This window comes from Pelodiscus sinensis, chromosome 11 (assembly GCF_049634645.1).
Source record: "Pelodiscus sinensis isolate JC-2024 chromosome 11, ASM4963464v1, whole genome shotgun sequence".
Classification (NCBI taxonomy): Eukaryota; Metazoa; Chordata; order Testudines; family Trionychidae; genus Pelodiscus; species Pelodiscus sinensis.
In genome coordinates this window covers 38324535-38350281 of record NC_134721.1, presented here as the reverse complement: position 1 = coordinate 38350281, position 25747 = coordinate 38324535, and the positions used below count along the sequence as shown (strand labels likewise).

The 25747-nt window shown below is 42.6% G+C and overlaps 1 protein-coding gene and 1 long non-coding RNA gene across 19 annotated transcripts in view; one reads left to right on the top strand and one right to left on the bottom strand.

Moving 5' to 3' along the window:
* Positions 1 to 25747, top strand: part of LOC102448489 (plasma membrane calcium-transporting ATPase 2) — an 858088-nt gene that overhangs the window by 444500 nt on the left and 387841 nt on the right. The window lies entirely within an intron of this gene.
* Positions 1797 to 10551, bottom strand: LOC142830957 (uncharacterized). 2 transcript variants are annotated; one of them, XR_012906523.1, is made up of 3 exons: positions 9551 to 10551; positions 4529 to 4575; positions 1797 to 2490 (listed from the first exon to the last, which is right to left on the bottom strand). It is a non-coding gene; the product is annotated as an uncharacterized LOC142830957 (long non-coding RNA). The 2 variants fall into 2 exon arrangements; XR_012906524.1 differs by lacking the exon at positions 9551 to 10551 and adding an exon at positions 9251 to 9382.

Below are 25747 nucleotides of genomic sequence, written 5' to 3'. Positions count from 1 at the left end.
TACTAGACACGCTAAAACAAATCCCACAAGATTGATTGTAGCAGCATCAATCTTCTATGTAATAGGCAGTCCCTGAGGTGCCATGGGACTTCTAATTGTTTTTTACAAAGAATATATTTCTCCAAAGGCAGAAGGAACCAAGAATAAAAGGAGAGGTCCCAAGCTTCTTTAGCCAACACCAACCTCAAAGCTCGCTCTCTAGCTTTTTCCCACTATTCATAGAAGCTTTCCCGACAGACTTCATTTTAGGTGTGGATCATTAACTGTGTCTTATAACTGTTAACTGAAGGGCATAACTACATATCAAATTTCACAAGATGTCACCTTACTCGTAAATTACATAATGGATCTTTTGTAAAATATCAGTAAAACAAGTATGTTAGTCTTGATTCACATACAATTGTATTTTGAAAGTTTGGCCATCATTTTGAGCATAATGCATCATGTTTACTCTCAGTTTATTTTTATTGGGTTAAATAATTCATATTCTGTATTATGCATAAACATTAGTTACGTAATCTTGCAAAACAACCAATTCTTTGATAGCTGATCAGGTGAAATCAGACTCTGATTCTATAAGAGGAAATGAACATCTATATGTAAGTAGACGAAGAGTCCTGTGGCACCTTATAGACTAACTGAAGTGTAGGAGCATAAGCTTTCGTGGGCAAAGACCCACTTCGTCAGATGCATGTAGTGGAAATTTCCAGAGGCAGGAATAAATATGCAGGCCAGGATCAGGCTGGAGATGACCAGGTGGATCCAATCAAGGAGGATGAGGCCCACTTCTAGCAGCTGATCTGGAGGTGTGAATTCCAAGAGAATAGAAGCTGCTTTTGTAGTTAGCAAGCCATTCACAGTCTTTGTTTAATCCAGAGTTGATTGTGTCAAACTTAAAGATGAACTGTAGCTCAGCAGTTTCTCTTTGAAGTCTGGTCCTGAAGTTTTTTTGCTGCAGGATGGCTACTTTTAGATCTGCAATAGTGTGTCCAGGAAGATTGAAGTGTTCCCCTACAGGTTTTTGTATGTTGCCATTCCTAATATCAGATTTGTGTCCATTGATTCTTTTACGTAGGGACTGTCCTGTTTGGCCGATGTATATAGCAGTGGGGCATTGTTGGCACATGATGGCATATATTACGTTGGTGGATGTGCAGGAGAATGTACCAGTGACAGTATGGCTGATCACTGGTACATTCTCCTGCACATCCACCAACGTAATATATGCCATCATGTGCCAACAATGCCCCACTGCTATATACATCGGCCAAACAGGACAGTCCCTACGTAAAAGAATCAATGGACACAAATCTGATATTAGGAATGGCAACATACAAAAACCTGTAGGGGAACACTTCAATCTTCCTGGACACACTATTGCAGATCTAAAAGTAGCCATCCTGCAGCAAAAAAACTTCAGGACCAGACTTCAAAGAGAAACTGCTGAGCTACAGTTCATCTTTAAGTTTGACACAATCAACTCTGGATTAAACAAAGACTGTGAATGGCTTGCTAACTACAAAAGCAGCTTCTATTCTCTTGGAATTCACACCTCCAGATCAGCTGCTAGAAGTGGGCCTCATCCTCCTTGATTGGATCCACCTGGTCATCTCCAGCCTGATCCTGGCCTGCATATTTATTCCTGCCTCTGGAAATTTCCACTACATGCATCTGACGAAGTGGGTCTTTGCCCACGAAAGCTTATGCTCCTACACTTCAGTTAGTCTATAAGGTGCCACAGGACTCTTCGTCGCTTTTGCAGATTCAGACTAACACGGCTACCCCTCTGATATATGTAAGTAGCCATGGTAGAAGCCCATGCACATTCAGCTGGTATATTAAAAATTGTTACCAGAAACTATATTGGATTTCAAGATATCTAACAGTTGGACAGTGGCATGATGTTGAATCACTGCTGCTGTATATACGTCAGGCAAAAGCTGTGACCGAGGTTAGAGTTAACTCAGTTGTGTACAGCTAAGTTTGTTCTGTTTGTTTAGTGAAAGGTTGCCTCTGACAGAGAACTTCAAACAATAAGAGGTTGGGTAACCCCGGTCTACTTACATTTTTGTTTTACCTAATCAGTCAGTAAACCCTTTGTTTTACGCTCCATTGTGTCCAGATCATCTACTATATAAGATCTCATTCTGACGCAAGTTTAATTAATGGACTCTTCTGCAACTCTCCTGAAACAAAGTGTTGTCTGTTGTTGGAACACACAATGCTCAGAATCCATTCAAAGTGTGGTTTTAACTTCCATACGATATTCTGAATTCTGTATCTGGAAAACAGTTATCTCCCAGAAACTGGAAAAATAGTTTGTAATGATCATGGATTCCTTGTCTCCACCATTAGGGGTTCCTTGAGGCTGTAATATTTCAAAATAGGAAGCTCCCAGTCATCTTTTATTCTTCTGACTGCTTGTTTCTGTTGATCTGTCTACTCCTATATGAGATCTCAATTTATCAGCTGTCTCAGGATCTTGCAGCTCTGAAACAAATGGTTAAAAAATACTAAATAATTGACCATTCATTCTCAGGAATCTCTAGACTCCTTTAACATTGGTGGATCTTGGCATTTCTCGAATTACCCTTTCTTTCTCAGAGTCCACTTTCAGGCTTTTCGAGGTCAATACATGTCCAATGTAGGGCACTTTAGTTACTCTCAGTGGGTACGTCTACACTACAACATTAATTCGAACTAAGTTAGTTCGAATTAGTTAATTCGAACTAAGCTAATTCGAACTAACGGATCTAGACTAAAAAACTAGTTCAATTTAGTGTTTTGCTAATTCGAACTAGCATGTCCACATTAAGTGGACCCTGAACCGGGCTTAAGGATGGCCGGAAGCAGTGCCAGCAGGGCATCAGAGGAGGACTTAGAGCGTGGAGATGCTGTCTCAGGCTAGCCGAGGGCTGTGCTTAAAGGGTCCCGACTCCCACCCCGGACAGACAGTTCTCAGGGGTGCCCCGTTTACAAAGCAGTCCTGGCTTGGAGTGCCCAGAGTACCCACACTGGGCACATCACAGCACTCGGCTATCAGACCGGCTGCACTTGCAGCAGGCTGCCATCTGGGGAGAGGGAGCAATCGGGGGGCTGCAGGAGAGGTTCCACCCCAAAAGCCCGCAGAGCCAGCCCAGTCCTCCCCATCGGGGGCGCGTACCCCATTCCTCCCTCACCTCCTTCCACTTACCATTCCCTAGCCCCTTTTCTTGATGTACAAAATAAAGGACAATTGTGTTCAAAAATGGAATCTGTCTTTATTGAACAAAACTGGGGGAGACTGGGAAAAAGAGGTGGGAGAGGGGAAGAGAGAGGCTGGGAGAGGGGAGGGGAACTAAAATGATCAGGGGTTGGGAACAGGTCCCATATGAAGAGAGGCTAAAGAGACTGGGACTTTTCAGCTTAGAAAAGAGGAGATGGAGGGGGGACAGGATAGAGGTCTCTAAAAGCAGAAGCTGGGTGGAGAGGATGCACACAGAAAAATTCTTCATTAGTTCCCATAAAGAAGGACTAGAGGACACCAAAGGAAAGGAATGGGTAACAGGCTTCAAACTAGTAACAGAAAGTTGTTCTTCGCAAAGCACAGAGTCAACCTGTGGAACTCCTTGCTGCAGGAGGCTGTGAAGACTAGAACTAGAACAGAGTATAAAGGGAAGTGAGATCAAGTCATGGAGGTTGGGTCCATGGAGTAGTATTAGCCAGGGGGTAGGAGTGGTATCCCTGCCCAAGGTTTGTGGAAGGCTGGAGAGGGATGGCACGAGACAAATGGCTTGGTCACTGTCTTCGGTCCATCCCCTCCAGGGTCCCTAGGGTTGTCCGCTGTCGGCAGACAGGCTACTGGGCTAGATGGACCTTTGGTCTGACCCAGGACGGCCATTGTAAGCTCAGGGCTCAGGGTCAGGGGTCTCAGTGGACCACCTTGATTTTCATGCACTCCTGCTCCTGGGTGGCCAGGCTGGCAGCTCTCCTGCCCTAGCCGGCCACTTTCCTGTGCCTAGTGCGGAGATTGTGGACGAGGTCCACGATATCCGCACTAGCCCAGGCGGGTGCCCGCCTCTTGCGGTCCCGGGCAAGCTCCCGGGAGCCGCCAGCCTGGTCCCGGGAAGAGGGGGAGGGCTGGGGGCATCGGGTGGGTGGCTCGATCCGTGCCAGGTGCAGGGTCTGCTAGCTGGGTGCTGGCAGGCTTGCACCTGGCACGGGCACCGTAGCCACCCTGTGCCCCCTTTAAGGGCTCCGGGGCCGGGAGGGGGTCAGACGAGTTTCCCTGGTGTTGGCCAGAGTGGCCACCAGGGAAACCTGGGGAGGGCTAGCCTCCCACTAGTTCGAATTAAGGGTCTACACAGCCCTTAATTTGAACTAGTAAATTCGAACTAGGCTTAATCCTCGTGGAATGAGGATTACCTAGTTCGAACTAAGCGCTCCGTTAGTTCGAATTGAATTCGAACTAACGGAGTGCTAGTGTAGCGCCTATCAAAGTTAATTCGAACTAACGTCTGTTAGTTCGAACTTTGTAGTGTAGACATACCCAGTGTGAGCTTGTCTAAGTTCAATTTCAGATTCTTTTCTCTGCATCTGTAAAAAAAAAAAAAAAAAAAAAAGGTAATTTGTAGTCATGTTCTCACTGTGATTATTCTGGATTATAACTCTCTCCCAATATCTGCACATGGTCTGTTATTGTCTTCATTCAGTCTTGACCATCAATCTCTCAGGGAGTTGCAAATATTGTCAAGTAACTGGCTCCTTCATCCAGTATATAACAGAATACATTTTTTTTATATTGTGTACTGTAAAAAGACATATGTTAGATCAAATGTTTTCAATTATATGTAGAAAGAAATAGTTCGGTTTCAAAGCTTTGTTGAAAGGCTTTTGGTCTATTCATGTTCTCAATTTTCTGGATATTTTTTTACCATCGTAAAACTGTCTAAGGTGTTCCCTTTCCACAGGCTGTATAATTTCATATTTTGGTAAACTCTACCGTTCATCTTTCAGTGGCTGTAATAATGAATTGGTACTTTTTTCTTTTCAGAATTTAACTGGCTTTCCATTAGATCAGTCTTTACTTTATAAACACTATCTCTGTTTCCCTGTAATTCTTCATCTGTATTGTCTTCTCGTCCTATCCATCATATCTTTAGTCACCAGTCTGTCTCATCATTTGTGACCATAAAATCCTGTCTGTATTTCTTCCATCTTTCTTTGATCTTACATTTTTCCATGGGCGTGAATGTGTTAAGATCGTATATTGTTAACAGCATATTAGTATCTTCCAACCGTGTATCTGGATTTGCCAGCGTGATAGAGATAATGTTACAACTTACACCAAAATTTAATTGAAACTGCATCAATTTCCTCTCAAGCAACATGTTTGCATGCAATTGTTTCTGGTGTTTAATAGGGACTTTGTGCACTGTTTACTCACTGTTTTTTTTCCACCCATATAATATCTTCATACTCACAGTTGTAGTCTTGAATTACTGTGTGCAACTTAATTTTTTTCCTTTCCGAACAAGCACTTGGCTGCAAAATGATTACATCTGTCACAATTTGCTCAAAAGATGGACACTTTTATTTTTGTCTCTCATTTTTCTTCACCCAGTACTTGCATATGCTTGTATTGTTTTCTGCTACTGTTGTTTTCTCTTCTTATGTATCAGAGGGGTAGCCGTGTTAGTCTGGATCAGCAAAAGTGACAAGGAGTCCTGTGGCACCTTATAGACTAACTGAAGTGTTGGAGCATAAGCTTCCGTGGGCAAAGACCCACTTCATCAGCTGCATCTTCTTATGTAGTGTGTGGATAGTTTCTGCTGACTGCTCTTCCGGGGTTCTAATGTGGGTAGTTCTATTTGGGTAGTTCTGCAACCCCGTGTTTCTCCAAACTTTTCCCCAAAGCTAAGCCTCATATCCTGCACACTATCTGGTCTTCAGTGTTTCTAAAATGTCAGCTGGTGCGCGCATTTTTAACTTAGAGACGTATTCACCTATTCTTGTGGTTTCCATGTGTCCAGTTTTTTATTAGAATGCTAGGTTGAAAGTGGACCCTGGCAGCTCCAGTTAGCACCACTGATCAGGCTGTTAAAAGTCCAGTCATCATCAGAGCAAGGCTAAAGCAGGCTCCCTACCTGTCATAGCTCTGTGCAGCTTCCAGAAGCAGCAGCATGCCCCGCTTCTGGCTTCTATGCATACGGGCATCCCTGGGGCTATGCACACTGTCCCTATCTTGACTGCCTGCTCTGCAGCTCCCATTGCAAAACCATGGTCAATGCGAGATCCTGGAGCAGTATCTGTGGATGGGGGAATCACAGAATACTAGGACTGGAAGGGACCTCGAGAGCTCATCGAGTCCAGTCCCCTGCCCTCATGGCAGGACCAAATACTGTCTAGACCATCCCTGATAAACATTTATCTAACCTACTCTTAAATATCTCCAGAGATGGGGATTCCACAACCTCCCTGGGCAATTTATTCCAGTGTTTGACCACCCTGACAGTTAGGAACTTTTTCCTAATGTCCAACCTAAACCTCCCTTGCTGCAGTTTAAGCCCATTGCTTCTTGTCCTATCCTCAGAGGCCAAGATGAACAAGTTTTCTCCCTCCTCCTTATGACACCATTTAGATATCTGAAAACTGCTATCATGTCCCCCCTCAATCTTCTCTTTTCTAAACTAAACAAACCCAATTCCTTCAGCCTTCCCTCATAGGTCATGTTCTCTAGACCTTTAATCATTCTCGTTCTGCCCTCTCCAATTTTTCCACGTCTTTCTTGAAATGCGGTGCCCAGAACTGGACACAATACTCCAATTGAGACCTAACCAGCACAGAGTAGAGCAGAAGAATGACTTCTCGTGTCTTGCTCATAACACACCTGTTAATACATCCCAGAATCATGTTTGCTTTCTTTGCAACAGCATCACACTGCTGACTCATATTTAACTTGTGGTCCACTATAACCCCTAGATCCCTTTCTGCCATACTTCTTCCTAGACTGTTGCTTCCCATTCTGTATGTGTGAAACTGATTGTTCCTTCCTAAGTGGAGCACTTTGCATTTGTCTTTATTAAACTTCATCCTATTTATCTCAGACCATTTCTCCAATTTGTCAAAGTCATTTTGAATTATGCCCCTATCCTCCAGATTAGTCGCAATCCCTCCCAGTTTGGTATCGTCTGCAAACTTAAGAAGCGTACTTTCTATACCAATATCTAAATAGTTGATGAAGATATTGAACAGAGCCGGTCCCAAAACAGACCCCTGTGAAACCCCACTTGTTATGCATTTCCAGCAGGATTGTGAACCATTAATAATTACTCTCTGAGTACGGTTATCCAGCCAGTTATGCACCCACCTTATAGTAGCCCCATCTAAGTTGTATTTGCCTAGTTTATTGATAAGAATATCATGCCAGACCATATCAAACGTCTTACTAAAGTTTAGGTATACCACATCCATTGCTTCTCCCTTATCCACAAGACTTGTTATCTTATTAAAGAAAGCTGTGAGATTGTTTTGACATGGTTTGTTCTTTACAAATCCATTCTGGCTGTTCCCTATCACGTTGCCACTTTCCAAGTGTTTACAGATGATTTCCTTAATTACTTGTTCCATTATCTTCCCTGGTACAGAAGTTAAACTAACTGGTCTGTAGTTTCCTGGGTTGTTCTTATTTCCCTTTTTATAGATGGGCACTATATTTGCCCTTTTCCAGTCCTCTGGAATCTCTCCTGTCTCCCATGATTTTCCAAAGATGATAGCTAGAGGCTCAGATACCTTCTCTATCAGCTCCTTGAGTATTCTAGGATGCATTTCATCAGGTCCTGGTGACTTGCAGGCATCTAACTTTTGTAGGTGATTTTTAACTTGTTCTTTTTTTATTTTACCTTCTAAAATTACCCCCTTTCCACTAGCATTCACTATGTTAGGCATTCCTACGGACTTCTCGGTAAAGACCGAAACAAAGAAGTCATTGAACATCTCTGCCATTTCCAAGTTTCCTATTACTGTTTCTTCCTCCTCACTGACCAGTGGGCCTACCCTCTCCTTGGTCTTCCTCTTGCTTCTAATGTATTTATAAAACATCTTCTTGTTTCCCTTTATTCCCGTAGCTGGTTTGAGTTCATTCTGTGCCTTTGCCTTTTAATCTTGCCTTTGCATTCCTGTGCTGTTTGCCTATATTCATTCTTTGTAATTTGTCCTACTTTCCATTTTTTATATGACTCCTTTTTTGTTTTTAGATCATTCAAGATCTCGTGGTTAAGCCAAGGCGGTTTTTTGCCATATTTTCTATCTTTCTGACACATCGGAATAGCTTGCTTTTGGGCTCTTATCAATGTCCCTTTGAAAAACTGCCAACTCTCCTCGGTTGTTTTTCCTCTCAGTCTCAATTCCCATGGGACCTTACCTATCAGCTCTCTGAGCTTACCAAAATCCGCCTTCCCGAAATCCATTGTCTCTATTTTGCTGTTCTCCCTTCTATCTTTCCTTAGAATTGTGAACTCTATGATTTCATGATCGCTTTCACCCAACCTGCCTTCCACTTTCAAATTCTCAACCAGTTCCTCCCTATTTGTTAGGATCAAATCTAGAACAGCTTTCTCCCTGGTAGCTTTTTCAACCTTCTGAAATAAAAAGTTGTCTCCAATGCAGTCTAAGAACTTATTGGATAGTCTGTGCCCCGCAGTGTTATTTTCCCAACGTATATCTGGATAGTTGAAGTCCCCCATCACCACCAAATCTTGGGCTTTGGATGATTTTGTTAGTTGTTTAAAAAAAGCCTCATCCACTTCTTCCACCTGGGTAGGTGGCCTGTAGTAGACGCCTAGCATGACATCACCTTTGTTTTTAATACCTTTTAGCCTAACCCAGAGCCTCTCAACATTTCCGTCTTCTCTGCCCACCTCCACCTCACTCCAAGTATGTTCATTTTTAATGTATAAGGCAACACCCCTCCCTTTTTTCCCTGTCTATCCTTCCTGAGCAAGCTGTACCCTTCTATATAAACATTCCAATCATGAGTATTATCCCACCAAGTTTCTGTGATGCCAACAATGTCATAATTGTACTTATTTATTAACACTTCCAGTTCTTCCTGCTTATTTCCCTTACTTCTCGCATTTGTATATAGGCATCTAAGATCCTGATTTGACCTTGCCTCCCAGTTTTGCCCTGAGCCTCCTTTCTCTCTGCCATTGTAGCCCACGCTCCCTCCCATTTCCAACCCATCTCCCAGGTCTCCATGTTCTCCACTTACCTGTGGGCTTTGCTCACCTGTCCCCGTCGAACCTAGTTTAAAGCCCTCCTCACTAGGTTAGCCTTTCTGTGTCCAAATAGGGTCTTCCCCCTCCTTGAAAGGTGAACACCATCCCTGCTTAGCAGTCTTTCCTGGAATAGCACCCCATGGTTGAGGAAGCCCATGCCCTCCTGGCGACACCATCCTTGTAGCCAGGCATTCACCTCCAGGATGCACCTGTCTCTGCCCAGGTCCCTACCTTCGACAGGAAGGATCAAAGAGAATACCACCTGCGCTCCAAACTCCTTCACCCGTACTCACAGAGCGCTGTAGTCACTCTTGATCCACTCAGTGTCACACCTCGCAGTATCATTAGTGCCCACATGGATGAGTAGCATGGGTTAGTAGTCAGAGGGCCGGATAATCCTCGACAATGCCTCCGTAACATCTCGGCTACAGGCCCCCGGCAGACAGCATACCTCCCGAGATGAAATGTCAGGGCGACATATGGGCGCCTCCGTCCCCCTCAGAAGAGAGTCTCCGACCACCACTACCCTACGTTTCCTATTCGCAGTGGTGCAGCAGACCTTCCAGCCTTGGAAGTATGGGGCTTCTCCTCCTTCAGTATAGGGGGTGATTCCTTATCTCCTGTATAAAGAAGAGCATAACGGTTTCCTAGTACAATGGCAGGAGGGTTCGGAGCAGGGGTGGAGAAGTGCCTGCTGCCAGAAGTAACCAGCTGCCACTGTCCACCCTGAGCCGTCTCTTCCTCCACCATTGGTGTGTCCTCAGTCCTGTGTACCGGGACAGCTACCTCAGCTGTCTTCTCATGAACACGGTCCAGGAATTTCTCATGGATGAGGGTGCTCCTCAACCTAGCCACCACCTCCTGTAGCTCTGCCACCTGCTGCCTGAGAGATTCCACCAGCAGGCAGCTTTCACATTGGATGATCTCCCCAGCCTGGATATCAGTAAGTGGGAATTGCAATCCACAGTCTCTGCAAAACCACACCAGGATCTGGGTAGAGGCATCCATGCTCAGGTGCTCTGTCTGGCTACAGGTGCCAGTGGAGGAGACAGAAGCAGGGCTGGCACAGGTGTTGCGGGTCTTCCTGACCATTGTAGGCCTCCCTCTGCCAAACTCCTCTGTCTGCAGCTCCTTTCCGCTTCGCTCCCTGGTCGCTCTCTGCCTCTGGCTTTTAAAGCCTGCTTGCCCAGGCCAAGCCTGCCCCCGATGAGTCACACACAGGGGAAGGCTGACCAGGTGCAATCAAGGGAACAAAAGGTCAGGCACTCAGTTCCAACTACCACAGCAGCTGAAGCTGAAACTGCAGTCACCTGAAATCAGATTCAGAACTCAACAAACAAACAAAATTCAAACAGTCGAGCAAACTCACTCACACCAAAAGCGAGTACTCTCACCAAGTAGCCTGTTCAGCGGTGGGATCTCTTGCGGTCCCTCTCAGACTCCCCTGTCTGCAGCTCCTGTCCGCTTCGCAGAATGTGCAGAGCTACCTGGCTGTGCCTCTGCATAGGATCCCGAGGGGGGAAATGCTGATGCTTCTGGGAGCTGCGTGAGGGAAGGATCATCCAGAGCCTGACTCCTGAGCGCCCTCTGTATCCCCACCGCCTGCCTTAGCCCTGGTTCCCCTCCTGTCCTTTGATCTCAGCCCAGAGCACCTTCTTGTACCCCAGACCTCTCATCTAGAGCCTCAGTTAGAGCCTCAGCTCCCAACCCCTGCCCAAGCCCTAATAGCTCTAAATATTCTATCACATCACAGAGCACCCTCCTCCACTCCAAATCACTCATCGCCAGCCCTGTTTCAGAGCCTTTGCCCCCAGCCATGCACCTCAACTCCCTGCCCCAGGCTATAGCTACCTTCTCCACACTGAACCCCTACTTTCTGACCCCACCCCAGAATTTGCACCCCCAACCCAGAGCATGTAGCTCCTCCTAAACCCCAACCCGTTGTCTTAGGCCAGAGCCCCCCTCCAAATTCCTCAGTTCCATCCCCAGACCTGGAGCCCCCTCCTACTCCCCAAAGCCATTATCCCTGACACCACCCCAGAGCCGGCATCCCAACCTACTGCCTCTGCATGGAGCCCTCTCCACACCCTGAATTCCTTAGAATTACAGAATACTAGAACTGGGGAGAGCGGTGGAGGCCAATCACGTCTGAAATTCAATCCTAAGAGCTTAGCATTGACTCAGTGCTGTTATCATTGAAGTAAATGATAAAATTCCCTCTAATGTGAGTGATAGTAGAGTTAGGCAAATGGTAGACAATTTCTAGAATGGAGAAATGGCGTCCTCCGGGGCGAGAAAAGCCCCGTTCGTAAGTACGGATCCGACAATCTGCGTAACCCGGGGACTGCCTGTACAGCTTAAACCACCATATCCAAACTGCTTTGTGGTGTCTGTTGGTGAGAAACAATCACTATATAACACTTCTGTCTTCAGCCGTTTTTCATTCAGCCATTTTTAGACAGTGTGAAATATTTCAATAGTCCTTTTTCAACCTTTTAAGCTATACTATTTTAATTAATGCCCCTTTATAAAGTATTCACCAACAACTTTATGTATATTATGAATTGAGATATAATTCAATAAGGAAATTTTCAGTATTTACATATTGAAATAGAAAAATGGCCATTTTGTTAGCAAAAAGGAAAGTGTGACATGAAGATGAGACCTGGAAATAAATTCAGCGGCAACATTTCTTTCCTGTGACATCAATAACAAGAATGCTGAAAATTGCAGAAACATAATTCCTTTCACCTATGTGCATGTCTGTTTACTTCTGTGAACAGCTGGCTTTTGAAATTCATAGTAGTATAAAGAAACGTATCTTTTCTGTGAATCAATCAATTGCCCAATTCTACAGTTGCCAAAGACTTCAAAAGCATTTGTGAGTATCTTGCTGGATCAAGCTCTATTTATTCCTCCATTTACAATGAGTTTAGGTGTGGGATCTCTAACCTGTAGGTGAATGGTAGAAAGATATCTAGGCCACATATCATTTAAAGCAAAGAAAAGTGGACTGTTTAACGATTTGGGGATCCATTCTGGCCACGTGTGCACAAAGTATCTTATAGGCTAGAAGTGTATATCTGCTAATAGTGCCAGTAAGAAAAATATCACAGTCAAGAAGCAATGACAAACCAACCTGTGTTGCTTATCCAATCTTGGCTTGATTTATATTTCTTCCTTTAAACTGGTGAGCCATTTAGAAGAGCAAATAGTCTCTCAAACCTGGGGCTGCTAAGTATCTCTAATTCAGGTGCCTTTTTAAACAAGTTTAACTGGAGAATGTTTTAATTGCAAGAGAATAAGGCTGTGTCTACATTGGCACCCCTTTCCGGAAAAGGGATGCTAATGTAGACTTTGGAATAGGCAAATCCGCGGGGGATTTAAATATCCCCCGCGGCATTTGCATTAACATGGCTGCTTGAAAGTAGGAATAAGAAATCCTCCAGAAAAGGCTTTATTTTCCGGAGAATCACGTCTAGACTGGCGCTTTTCTCCGGCTTTTCCCCAAGCCGGAAAAAAGCGGCAGCCATGTTAATGCAAATGCCACGGGGGATATTTAAATCTCCCGCGGATTTGCCTATTCCAAAGTGCTACATTAGCATCCCTTTTCCGGAAGGGATGCCAGTGTAGACACAGCCTAAGTGTTTTGCTATTCCAGTTTGAATTCATCTGCTCTAAACTGGGTAACTGATTATATTAATCTGAGTGTTACCAATTTAAGCATTACGCTACATCTGGAATGACAGTAGGGGTAAACAAATTCAGCAAATAAGCTGTCATACCAGTGTATGACAGATCTGGTCAACCTGAGAAACTGATAAATAGGCATAAAGATTTTCTTGTGTTATTGCCTTTTGACTGTGGTGTATGCAGAAAGCCAGGGAGCAGAATGCAAACTGATTTTTCAGCCTACTTATTATGTTGGTAAAGTTGATATGTTTTGGGGGTGGAAAAATACAGAGGAGAATTCATTCACAAAGGATTTTTTTTTTTTACTCCTGTGAAAGAGATGGGTCAATCTAGATGTACTACACGTACATTATTGTTTGTATTCTTGCAATGCTTCTACTGAACTGACACAGAGTAAGAGACAAGGCAAATAGAGATCTTTTCCTCCATTTACAAATGGGGAATGAGAGCAGAGAGAAAACGTTACTTGACTACAGATACAGAGAAATCTGTGGCAAAATGGAGAGTTGAATTCAGCTCTCTTGTGTGTCAGTCTAGTGCTTTAATTCCATTATCCTTCTCCTCCTGTAAATGTCCTTTGAGCTTAAAAGAAGTGCACTTTTTATAAGATTAAATAGGTAAGAAAATAAATACAGAGACAGTAAGGACAGAGAAAGAAAAATAGTAAGTTGGTTGGGTCTGATACAGTCTGAGGAGTAAAGATTTCAAAAGCACTTGAAGGCTTAAGAGACTAAATCCCATTTTCAAAAGGGACTTAAGCTCCTAAATCCCTTAGTCTTTCAATTAGACTTATGCTAATAAAAACTGGACTTGGTCATTTTTGTAAATTTTATTCTAGGACTGGGAAATTTTGAGTCCTATTAGAAATAGCAAAAAATCAAATTTGTTTGAGTTATCTTTTTAAAGGAAATGCTTTCAGTTAATTCACAGGTGATTTAATCAATATTTAAGTCAGTGGTTTCCAGCCTTTTTCAGACCTTGGATCAGCAAACCCATTCACGAACTTTTGGCAGACCGGTAACATTTTATTTGCAAAATTGCAAATTCATGTGGGGGCCATGTGGGGGCTGCTGGAGCTGAAGCCGATTGCTGTGTGACGGCTTAGGGGCCAGGGTGTACCATAGCCTGGGCCCCCAGAACCACCACGAATAACCAGCTTCAGCTCTGGCAGCTGCCGTGGACCAGCAGACAGCAGTTCATGGTCTGGCACCAGCCCATGGCCCAGTGGTTGGGAACTGCTGATTTAAATGTAGCAAACTTTTATTTAAAAGAATTTTAAGATGAAAATTATTTAATTGCTAAGAGTTTATTTTCCAGTCAATGGTATTATTGGGACATGAGAAATTACTATACTTTTCAAAACTGTCAGGGTTACCATCACTTCTAGTAGAGTTCAGATAAATAGAGAATTGTGGAAAAAGATCAATCTGCTAAAAAGTAGAGGTAAGATATTCAAAGGGGTTAGGCATCTGGGAGCCAAACTCACTTTCCTTTAAAATGACAAATTAAATGTGTTCATGTAATCACTTAAACTAAAATCTTACAAAAATAAAGTCTGTTGAGCTGCATTTTTTTCACATACTTTTTATGAAATGCACTCATCTTTGTCATGGCTCCATGTTGGATGAAATATGAATATAGCTGCTGATTTTTGCTCTATTCTTTTTCCTTTTGTTTTCTTTTGAATTTTAGGTAGTGCTATAGAGAAGTATTCTTTTGGTACATTGAATTACGTTAGTTAAGTTTTGGCAGAACTCTTGCAATAAGAATTATACATCTATTTAACATGTTGGCTGGGTTCTACCAAATAAAACAGAACTTGATCCTGAACTAGTTATATCTGGAGCAATGAAGTGTTTGAGAGTAGAGTGTTGGTTTGCTGTCAAAATATATTTCTGCTTACAGGAGTGCATGCATTGAAAACCTGAGCACTTCAAGCTTAGTAAACAAGATCACAATGCTGAAAATACTCACAAATGTGCTTAACTTTAAGCATGTTGAATCCAGTAGAATTCCATTAATCACGTGTATCTGAGCTTTTGTAGAAGGAGGCCTTATGGTGGAAATGTATGGGTAATTCCACGCTAACATTGTAACTGCAAAGAGAGAGAAAGACAGATTTTATTTTGTCACTGCAGTTAAAAAGTCCTCATCTGTGATGCTACTTCAACACATTTCTGTTGGATTCCTTTTCCAGTCAGAGATTTAGAGTTGGTATCCGCTTCAGAAGCTTAAATTTGTAGCAAATATTTGATGAGCAGTAGTGATGGGTGCATTTCAAAGCTTTGTATGAGCATAAACAATTCAGATACTTATCCAAATCATTTTGATCAAGAAAAGGGGATAGAAATCTTGTGAAAACTGATTTTTTTTAGTATTATTTTTTTCACAGAGAAAAATACAGAATCTAGCAAAACAATGTAAATATGCTAATCTGTGTCTTGATCCACAATTATTGCCAATAGGACAAATTAAAACAAGAAACTGACTTTTCTGGTGAGACGTCTGCTACTTCTTTTTTTCTGAAATATCCTTTCTCCTGGTTTTATTTTTTATTGAGCTAGAACCTCTTGGTTTTCTGATTTTACATAATAGTAATTAATAATAGAAGACAAAAACCCAGAGCATTTTGTATTTGTTCATGTTTTCACATCTATAAAATAAAACGTTGATGGTTTTTATTCTTTTAGAAACTCCATATCATATGTGCTCATAAAAAGGATTGTATTTAATTATTTTTAAACTGGCAGCTCTGCAAACTGTACCTGGCATCTGAAAGTAAAGTGGTGGTGTTTCTGACTCCATCATCATCCACTGATTAGTTAAATCCCATTTGTAGAGTTATTATCTTATTTTATGGAGGTGCTTTTCATCAGTAGAACTCAAAACAGCTTTCAGTAACATGAAGGAGCCTTTTTTGTGTCTATTTTTGCCATGCTTCAGTTTCCTCTGCAGCTGTGAGTGACAGTTGAGCCTTTGAAACTCATGTTCTGAAACTACCTGCAGTTTTTGTAATTGCTGAAGTTGCAAGAGACAGTGCTGGTTTTCTAGATTAAAAAAAAGTGGTAAAGTTCAGTTAAAAATATAATAAAAATAAAATAGTAAGGAAACATAAGAAAGTTGAATCTGTTTTCTTCTATATTAATTGGGGGAGACCTTAGATGTAAGGAAAAGATTATGAGAGTATTTTGTGGAATACCTTTAATATTACTGTTGTGGACGTATACATATTTCTTCATCTGACTAAGTCCATATCTCCCCCACTATATAGTGTTCAGCTAAACATGAGTGGATTTTTTTTAGACTAAGAATTAGGTTTCATTAAATATTTCCACTCTTTTCTTCTGAACTTCTCATCTGCCCCATTCCCCTCCTTCTTTGTCCAGGCTCTCTATTTTACAACTAGGTTTTTCTTGCTGTGCTGAGCTTGTGTTTGGCTGTTTGTTTGTTTTTTTCTTTCCCTCCCTCCCTTCCTCCTCCCCCGCCCCCCCACGGAGTGTGTGCTGTGGCTGGCAGGTGGAAGCTGTGAATTTCTAATCAGGGTTTGAAATCTAGAAGCTGCTGCTCATTGGTTGAGCCTTAATCAGAAGGAGGGACTATCAGGTGGTCCAGGACTTTATAAAGGAGTGAGTCAGCAACCAGGGAGCTTGTGAACAGGGAGTTTGAAGAGGGAGTTCGGAAGGGGGTGAGATACACTTGCCATTCTTTAAAATCTTTCACTACACTCCTGCCCTTCAAGGAGGCATTTAATAACAATTGAGGAATCTCTCAGAAGGAACACAGGGCAGTACAGGACAAGGAAAAAAACTGGCAGCATGCAGCGTTTAATCCTGCAGGCGCAGCAGGCTGAAAAGCCAGTCAGAGCAGTACAGGACATGGAAGAAACTGGCAGCATGTAATCTCTAGAAGAAGAAGGAGGCCAACTCAGGTATCCCCCATTCCTGTAGAATTAAGTAACCGCTTTCAGGTTCTCTCTCCAGGCACTGCAGTGGAGAATGCTTTGGCAGGGACCTCTCAGGGAAGAAATCAGAAGGGAACACCATCTATCGGAAAGCATGGGATGTGTAGTCCTGGGGATGGAGGTTCCATGACCACCATCCCCAAAAGAAGAAGATGGGTGGTGGTGGGCAGTGACTCCCTCCTAACAGGGACTGAGTCCTCCATCTGCTGTCCAGACCTGCAATCTCAAGAAGTGTGTTGCTTACCAGGAGCTCGCATTCAGGATGTGACCAACAGTCTTCCAAAAGTGAATAAACCTTCAGATCACTATCCCTTCCTACTTCTCCATGTAGCAACTAACGATACGGCCAAGAATGACCTTGAGCGGGTCATAGCAGATTATGTAGTGCTGGGAAGAAAGATCAAGGAATTTGAAGCACAAGTGATGTTCTTGTCCATCCTTCTGGTTGAAGGAAAAGGTCTAGGTAGGGATCATCAAATTGAGGAAGTAAATGTGTGGTTGCTCAGGTGGTATCAGAGAGAGGGCTTTGGTTTCTTCGACCATGGGACTCTGTTTTGGGCACAAGGATTGTTAGGAAGAGATGGGATCCACCTAACCAAGAGAAGAAAGAGCATCTTTTGCTGGCAGGCTTGCAAATCTAGTGAGGAGGGCTTTAAACTAGGTTCGTTGGGGGACAGTGACCAAAGCCCTGAGGTAAGTGAGGAAGTCAGATACCGGGAAAAAACACAAGAAGGAACAAGCAACAAAGGTGGACCCCTGACTCGAATGGAGAAGGTCCTTGATTCACATAATCAGGGTAACAACACTTTATCCCCGCTGCCTCAATAACAGAGAGACTGGGTATACCACAGCAGCAAAAGTGACCATTTGGGTTGCTGTGAGCTTATACTAGGTGGGGTGGGTGTGCCTATGCAAACAAGATCAGCCTCTGAAGTCTTTTTTGCACCATTTGCCATTTACCACAAGATGTCAGGGTGGAGCTTATCCTAACCCTGCTTACAAAAGCAAATATGGTAGGTGACCAGATTGGCTTACCAGGGTCATCCTTGGTGAACTTAAACACAAAAAAGAAGGTTACAAGAAATGGAAACTTGGACAGATGACAAGGGAGGAGTATAAATATATTGCTCAAGAATGCAGGGGAGTTATCAGGAAGGAGAAAGCTCAACTGGAATTGTAGCTAGCAAGGGATGTGAAGGATAACAAGAAAAGTTTCTTAAGACATCTTAGCAATAAGATGATCAGAGAGGGCGCTTACTGGATGAAGGAGGCCCTTACTGGATGAAGGAGGTAACCTAGTGACAGATGATGTGGGAAAAGCTGAAATACTCAATGCTTTCTTTCCCTCTGTCTTCACAGACAAGGTCAGCTCCCAGACAAATGCACTAGACAACACAGTATGGAAAGGAGATAGGCGGCCCTCAATGGGAAAAGAACAGGTTAAGAACTTTTTAGAGAAGTTAGACATACACACATCCATGGGGCTGTATTTAATGCATCCAAGGGTACTGAGGGAGTTGGCAGATGTCATTGCACAGCCTTTGGCCGTTATCTTTGAAAACTCATGGAGATCGGGATGATTGGAAAAAGGCAAATGTAGGGTCCATCTTTAAAAAAGGGAAGAAAGATAATCCAATGGAACTACAGACCAGTCAGCCTTATTTCAGTGCCCGGAAAAATCACGGAGGGAATTCTCAAGGAATCCATTTTGAAGCACTTGGAAGAGGGGAAAGTGATCAGGAACACTCAACATGGATTCACAAAGGGCAAGTCATGACTGACCAATCTGATTAGCTTCTATGATGAGGTAACTGGCTCTGTGGATATGGGAAAGTCAGTGGATGTGATATACCTTGATTTTAGCAAAGCTTTTGATACGGTCTCCCACAATATCCTTGCCAGCAATTTAAGGGAATATGGATTGGACAAATGGACTATAAGATGGATGGAAACCTGGCTAGACTGTCGAGTCCAAAGAGGAGTGATCAACGGCTTGATGTCAGGTTGGCGGTCAGTTTCTAGCCCCAAGGATCTGTTCTAGGGCTGGTTTTGTTCAACATTTTTATTAATGACCCGGATGAGGGGATGGATTGTGCCCTCAGCCAATTCGCAGATTACAGTAAGCTAGGGGTTGAGGTAGATACGCTGGAGGGTAGGGATAGGGTCCAGAGTGACCTACACAGGTTAGAGGATTGGACCAAAAAAATCTGATGAGGTTTAATAAGGACAAGTGTAGAATTCTGCACTTGGGACAGAAGAATCCCAAGCATTGTTACAGGCTGGGGACTGACTGGCTAAGTAGCAGTTCTGCAGAAAAGGACCTGGGGATTACAATGGATGAGAAACTGGATGTGAGTCAACAGTGTGCCCTTGTAGCCAAGAAGGCTAATGGCATATTAGGTTGCATTAGGAGGACCATTGCCAACAGATCCAGAGAAGTGATTATTCCCCTTTATTCGGCTCTGGTGAGGCCACATCTGGAGTATTGTGTCCAGTAGAAAGCATGTGGATGCATCGGAGAGGATCCAGCAGAGGGCGATGAAAATTATTAGGGGGCTGGAACGCATGACTTATGAGGAGAGACTGAGGGATTTGGGTTTGTTTAGTCGGCAGAAGAGAAGAGTGAGGGGGGATTTGATAGCATCCGTCAGCTTCCTGAAGGGAGGTTCCAAAGAGGATGGAGAATGGATGTTCACAGTAGTGACGGATGGCAGAACAAGGAGCAATGGTGTCAAGTTACAGTGGGAGAGGTCTAGATTGGATATTAGGAAAAACGATTTCACTAGGAGGGTGATGAAGTACTGGAATGGGTTACCTAGGAAGGTGGTGGAATCTCCATCCCTAGAGGTTTTTAAGTTTCGGCTTGACAAAGCCCTGGCTGGGTTGATTTAATTGGGATTGGTCCTGCCTTGGGCAGGGGGCTGGACTTGATGACCGCTATGATTCTATGAATAGCTTGTCATCCATTTTGTCAAATCTTGTATATTTTCTTGGACAAGAATTATAAAGGTTTTGGTTTCTATTTTCACTAACTGCTATCTCTGTATCTTGAAGACATATGCCTGGGATATGAAATTATAAATTTAGGTTTATGAAAGATGCTTCTATAAAGTGCTCTATGTGCAGTCAGACTTTAAAAATACATACTGGACCAAATGCAACTTGACCCAAAATCAATACAATTTGAACTGCTTTCATCTGGCAACCCCTGAGAAATAGAGTTTGGAAGGAAGATTTGCGGACCATAGAGGGCACCGAGGCAGGGTCTGAAAGGGAAGTAGGGTGTCTGAGGGGGATGGGAGTAGGGCACTTTTCTGTCACCCTGCTCTCAGGGACACACACGATTCTGTGCCTCCACCACTCCCAGGCAAAGCTCCCTGTTGTTATGGAAACAACAGTGGAAAAGCCACCAGAGAAGCACTTCCCAGTGCTTCTGGGGGAGCAGCAGTGCATAGAACCACTTCCTCCTTCTCCTGCCAGGGTCCAAACAATGGGTCTTCTGGAGATCAGGGATATCCAGACTACAGAGGTTCACCTGTACCACAGTGAAGTCACAAATCATCCTCACATTACCTGCTAGCTTGCAGAAAAGCATAAACCCAGAAGGTCAGCATACTTGGACTCTCTTGCAACAAAATGGGAAGCCAACTCTAAAATGGAATGTCTTCCACTAAGGAAATTGTGTTGCTCATCCCATAACAAATAATACCTAGGGGGTGTGTCTAGACTGGCAAGATTTTGCGCAAAAGCGGCCGCTTTTGTGCAGAAACTTGCCACCTGTCTACACTGGCCGCGAGTATTTGTACAAGAACACTGACTTTGTACTGTACAAAATCAGTGCTTCTTGCAGAAATACTCCGACACTCCCGCTCAGGGATAAGTCCTCTTGTGCAAGTATTCTTGCGCAATTGGGCCAGTGTAAACAGCCATGTTAATTTCTTGCACAAGAAAGACTGATGGCTAAAATGGCCATTGGAGCTTTCTTGTGCAAGAGAGCGTCTACACTGGCATGGATGCTTTTGCGCAAAAGCATCCGTTCCAGTGTAGATGCTCTTTTGCACAAATACTTTTAACGGAAAAACTTTTCCGTTAAAAGTATTTGCGCAAAATCATGCCAGTCTAGACGCAGTCAGGGAGTTTCAGCTCATATGTCCAAATGATCTCAGATACCATGGTGAGGCACAAGGAGAGAGGTGGTGTCAAAATACTCTATAATAACTGAAACATCCACATGGTCTTACGGCTTACCCTTAATTAGATCACATTGCTGCGATCCCTTCTTTAGGTAAGATAGGCTGGATCCATATCAGAAAGGAAAGGTAGTGACCATCTTGTCAATTGAGGAAAGAAGGAAAGCTGTTTTCTCCATGGTTTCTATCTCAAGATCTAGAAGCAGCCAATGATCCAGTTTAACCCCGAGCTCCAGACTCAAATTACAAAAGATGGGCAAACCAGCTAAATCGTCAGTAAGACAGAATTGCCTTCTACATCTTCTTTTGTTGATTTTGCTATTGCAGAAGTTTTTTATTGGGGGATGCATTTCACTACCCACAGAACTGTTATAGCATAATAGTATAATGTATTAAGGTCCAGAGGATATTAACTATTGAGATTCATGTAAGTATTTGCCCAGTACAATAAATACTATTATTATGCAATCAAAAATTAGGAAATTGGATTTGTGAGATATTTTGTTCAGTCTTGGTGGTTTTTGACCAAGTATTTATATAGCAAGCCTCTCTGACCTATTTTACCAAAAGAAACAAGGAAAATATGCCAGGAAATGTACTTTTATAATAGTACAAGATCATGTATACTTGTGCCCTTTAATTGATGTGGATACCAGTAATACTATGTTTTCTCTCTACCTCTGTAATGGCCATTTTCCAGTCTTCCTACTCCACATTCAGATCCTTTCAACATTGCCTACCCATCTTGGACAAAGAAAGATAAACCAATCCTTCTGGTTGTAATAAACAACCTCTGGCTTGGCTGTCTTTCTGCATATTTCAGGGTTGTACTATTCTTGTTCTAATTCATCACAAGTCATACAGTAAAACAACTTTCTTTCAAGTGAGCACATAGCATTGTGGTGCTCATGTAGGTATCAGTGACATAGGTGTGGAAACGGGGATAAGGGGATTTGTATGCAGCCATCTTAGTCTTGTTAGAAAGAGAGTAAGAGTCAGGCTAATTCTGACTCTTGACAACGCGAGAGCTGTAATGAGATGCTGCCTTCGCCTCTCGCCTCCATACAGAGATAAGGATGGATTGCTGACTCCAATGAGAACCTTGAAGATAAGGTAGCATCTGGGAGGAACTAAGAGATAATTGTCTAGCCATTGTTGCATAGTATATAAGCTGCTTCCTAACTGTTTGTATTCGAAGATCTTCCAGGGGGGGGTCTCCCTCCACCCCCACCCAAATCAGGCTTCTCTTGCAATATTGCTCAAATAAACTGCCTATGGCTACTTGTTGCTTACAAATGCAGAGTGAGGACAATGTTTTCTTCCACATAGGGAAGGGTAGGGGAGAGATTCTGGAGGCCAAATTTTGGCTGCTATGAAAGAGATTGAAATCTAGAATCTGTATCTCTGAAATGCTTCCAATTCCATGTGCAGGGCCAGGTAGGCAGGAAGAACTTCAGAGTCTCAATGTGTGGATGAGACAATGGTATAGAGAGGAGGGCTATGTCTACACTGGCATGAATTTCCGGAAATGCTTAAAACAGAATAGTTTTTGTTATAAGTATTTCCGGAAAAAGAGCGTCTACATTGGCAGGCTGCTTTTCCGGAAAAGCCCTTTTTCCGGAAAAGCATCTGCGGCCAATGTAGACGCACTTTTCCGGAAAAGAGCCCTGATCGTCATTTTCGCGATCGGGGCTTTTTTGCGGAAAAGACTAGTGGGCTGTCTACACTGGCCCTTTTCCAGAAAAGTGTTCCGGAATAAGGACTTATGCCCGAGCGGGAGCAGCATAGCTTTTCCGGAATAGCGGCTGATTTTGTACAGTAGAGCGTCGTTGCTTTTCCAGAAATTCAAGGGCCAGTGTAGACAGCTCGCAGCTTATTCCAGAAAAGCGGCTGATTTTCTGGAATAAGTGGCCCAGTGTAGACACAGCCGAGGGGTTTAGATTTATTAGGAACTGGGGAAACTTTTGGGATAGGGGGAGCCTATACAGAAGGGATGAGTTCCACCTAAACCAAAATGGAACCAGATTGCTGGCACTTAACATTAAAAAGGTTGTAAGGAGTTTTTAAGGTAAGGGCTGGGGAAAAGCTGACAGGTATGAAAGGGCACATGGATTGGACAGAGACGTCTCTTAGGAAATGGTCTATTAATAGAAATTCTCTGTTCTAGTAAAGAGAAGAGGATGGAAGATGATAAAGTATGGGTAAGATCAGATGAGAAACAATCAAATAAAAAAAGTCACATCAGGAAATAGTAAACAGATAAATGGTAACACATTTTTAAAGTGCTTATATACAAACTCTAAAGTCTAAATAACAAAATGGGTGAACTAGAGTGCCTCATATTTAAAGGATGATATTGTTATAATAAGCATCATTATTATATGGTGGAATGAGGACAATCAATGGGACACAATCATTCCGGAATACAAAATATATCAGAAGGACAAACAGATCATTCTGGTGGGGGAGTGGCACTATACATGAAAGAAAATGTAGAATCAAATGAAGTAAAAATCTTAAATGAACTAAGATGTTCTCTAGAATCTCTATGGATAGCAATTCCATGCTCTAACAATAAGAATATAGCAGTAGGGATATATTATTGACCACCTGACCAGGATTAGTGACCATGAAATTCTTAGGGAGATTAGAGAGGCTATCAAAATAAAAAACTCAATAATAGTGGGGAATTTCAACTATTCCCATATTGACTGGGTACACATCGCCTCAGGACGGGATGCAGAAATAACATTTCTTGATACTTAAATGACTTTCTTAGAGCAGTTGGTTTTGGAACCAACAAGGGGAGAGTATCTGGGGGTAGCCATGTTAATCTGGATCTGCAAAAGCAATGAGGAGTCCTTATAGACTAACAGATTTATTGGAGCATAAGCTTTTGTGGGCAATTCTTAATTTAGTCCTAAGTGGAGCACTGGATCTGGTTCAAGGGGTAAATATAACTGGACCGCTTGGAAATAGTGACCATAATGTAGTAAAATTTAACATCTCTGTGGTGGGAAAAACACCTCAGCAGCCCAGCACTGTAACATTTTATTTCAGAAAGGGGAACCACACAAAAATGAAGAAGTTTGTTAAACAGAAAATAAAAGGTACAGTGACAAAAGTAAAATCCCTGTTAGCTGCATGGAAACTTTTCAAAGACACCATAATAGAGACTCAACTTAAATGTATATCCCAAATTAAAAAAACACAGTAAGAGAACCAAAAAAAGGACCACTGTGGCTTAACAACCAAGTAAAAGAAGCAGTGGCAGATAAAAAGGCATTGCTTTAAAAGTGGAAGTTAAATCTAGTGAGGACAATAGAAAGGAACATAAACTCTGTAAAATTAAGTGTAAAAATATAATAAGAAAAGCCAAGAAGGAGTCTGAAGTACAACTAGCCATAAACTCAAAAAATAATAGCAAAATGTTTTTTAAAGTACATCAGATGCAGGAAGCCTGCTAAATAGCCACAGTGGGGAGGGGGGCAGATGATCGAAATGCCAAAGAAGCACTCAGAGATGATAAGGTCATTGCAGAGAAACTAAATGAATATTAGGAAGATTCCCAAACCTGAGCCATTCTTTTTAGATGACAAATCTGAGGAAATGTCCTAGATTGAGGTGTTGTTAGAGGAGATTTTGGAACAAATTGATAAACTTAACAGTAACAAATCACCAGCACCAGATGGCATTCACCCAAGAGTTCTAAAAAAACTCAAATGTGAAATTGCGGAACTATGTGAACTCTATGTGAAGTGGCAGTCAAAAAAAGCAAACAGAATGTTGGGAATAATTAAAAAAGAGAAAAATAAGACAGAGAACATTTTATTGACTCTATCTAGACTGAGAAGTCTGTTGAAGGAATGCCTAACATAGTGAGTGAATACTAGTGGGAAGGCAGTATGTTTAGAAGATAAAATAAAAAAAAGAACAAGTTAAAAATCACTTAGAATATTTAGATACCTGCAAGTCACCAGGGCCAGATGAAGTGCATCCAATAATACTCAAGGAGCTGATAGAGAAGGTATCTGAGCCTCTAGCTTTCATCTTTGGAAAATCATGGGAGACAGGAGAGATTCCAGAAGACTGGAAAAGGGCAAATATAGTGCCCATCTATAAAAAGAGAAATAAGAACAACCCAAGAAACCACAGACCAATTAGTTTAACTTCTGTGCCAGGGAAGATAATGGAACAAGTAATTAAGGAAATCATCTACAAACACTTGGAAGGAGGTAAAGTTATAGGGAACAGCCAGAATGGATTTGTAAAGAACAAATCATGTCAAACCAATCTGACAGCTTTCTTTAATAGGATAACGAGTCTTGTGGATAAGGGAGAAGCGATGGATGTGGTATACCTAGACTTTAGTAAGGCATTTGGTATGGACTCACATGATAGTCTTATAAATAAACTAGGCAAATACAACTTAAATGGGGCTACTATAAAGGGGTGCATAACTGGCTGGATAACCGTACTCAGAGAGTAGTTATTAATGGTTCTCAATCCTGCTGGAAAGGTTTAACAAGTGGGGTTCTGCAGGGGTCTGTTTTGGGACCGGCTCTGTTCAATATCTTCATCCACGATTTAGATATTGGCACTGAAAATACGCTTATTAAGTTTGCAGATGATACCAAGCTGGGAGG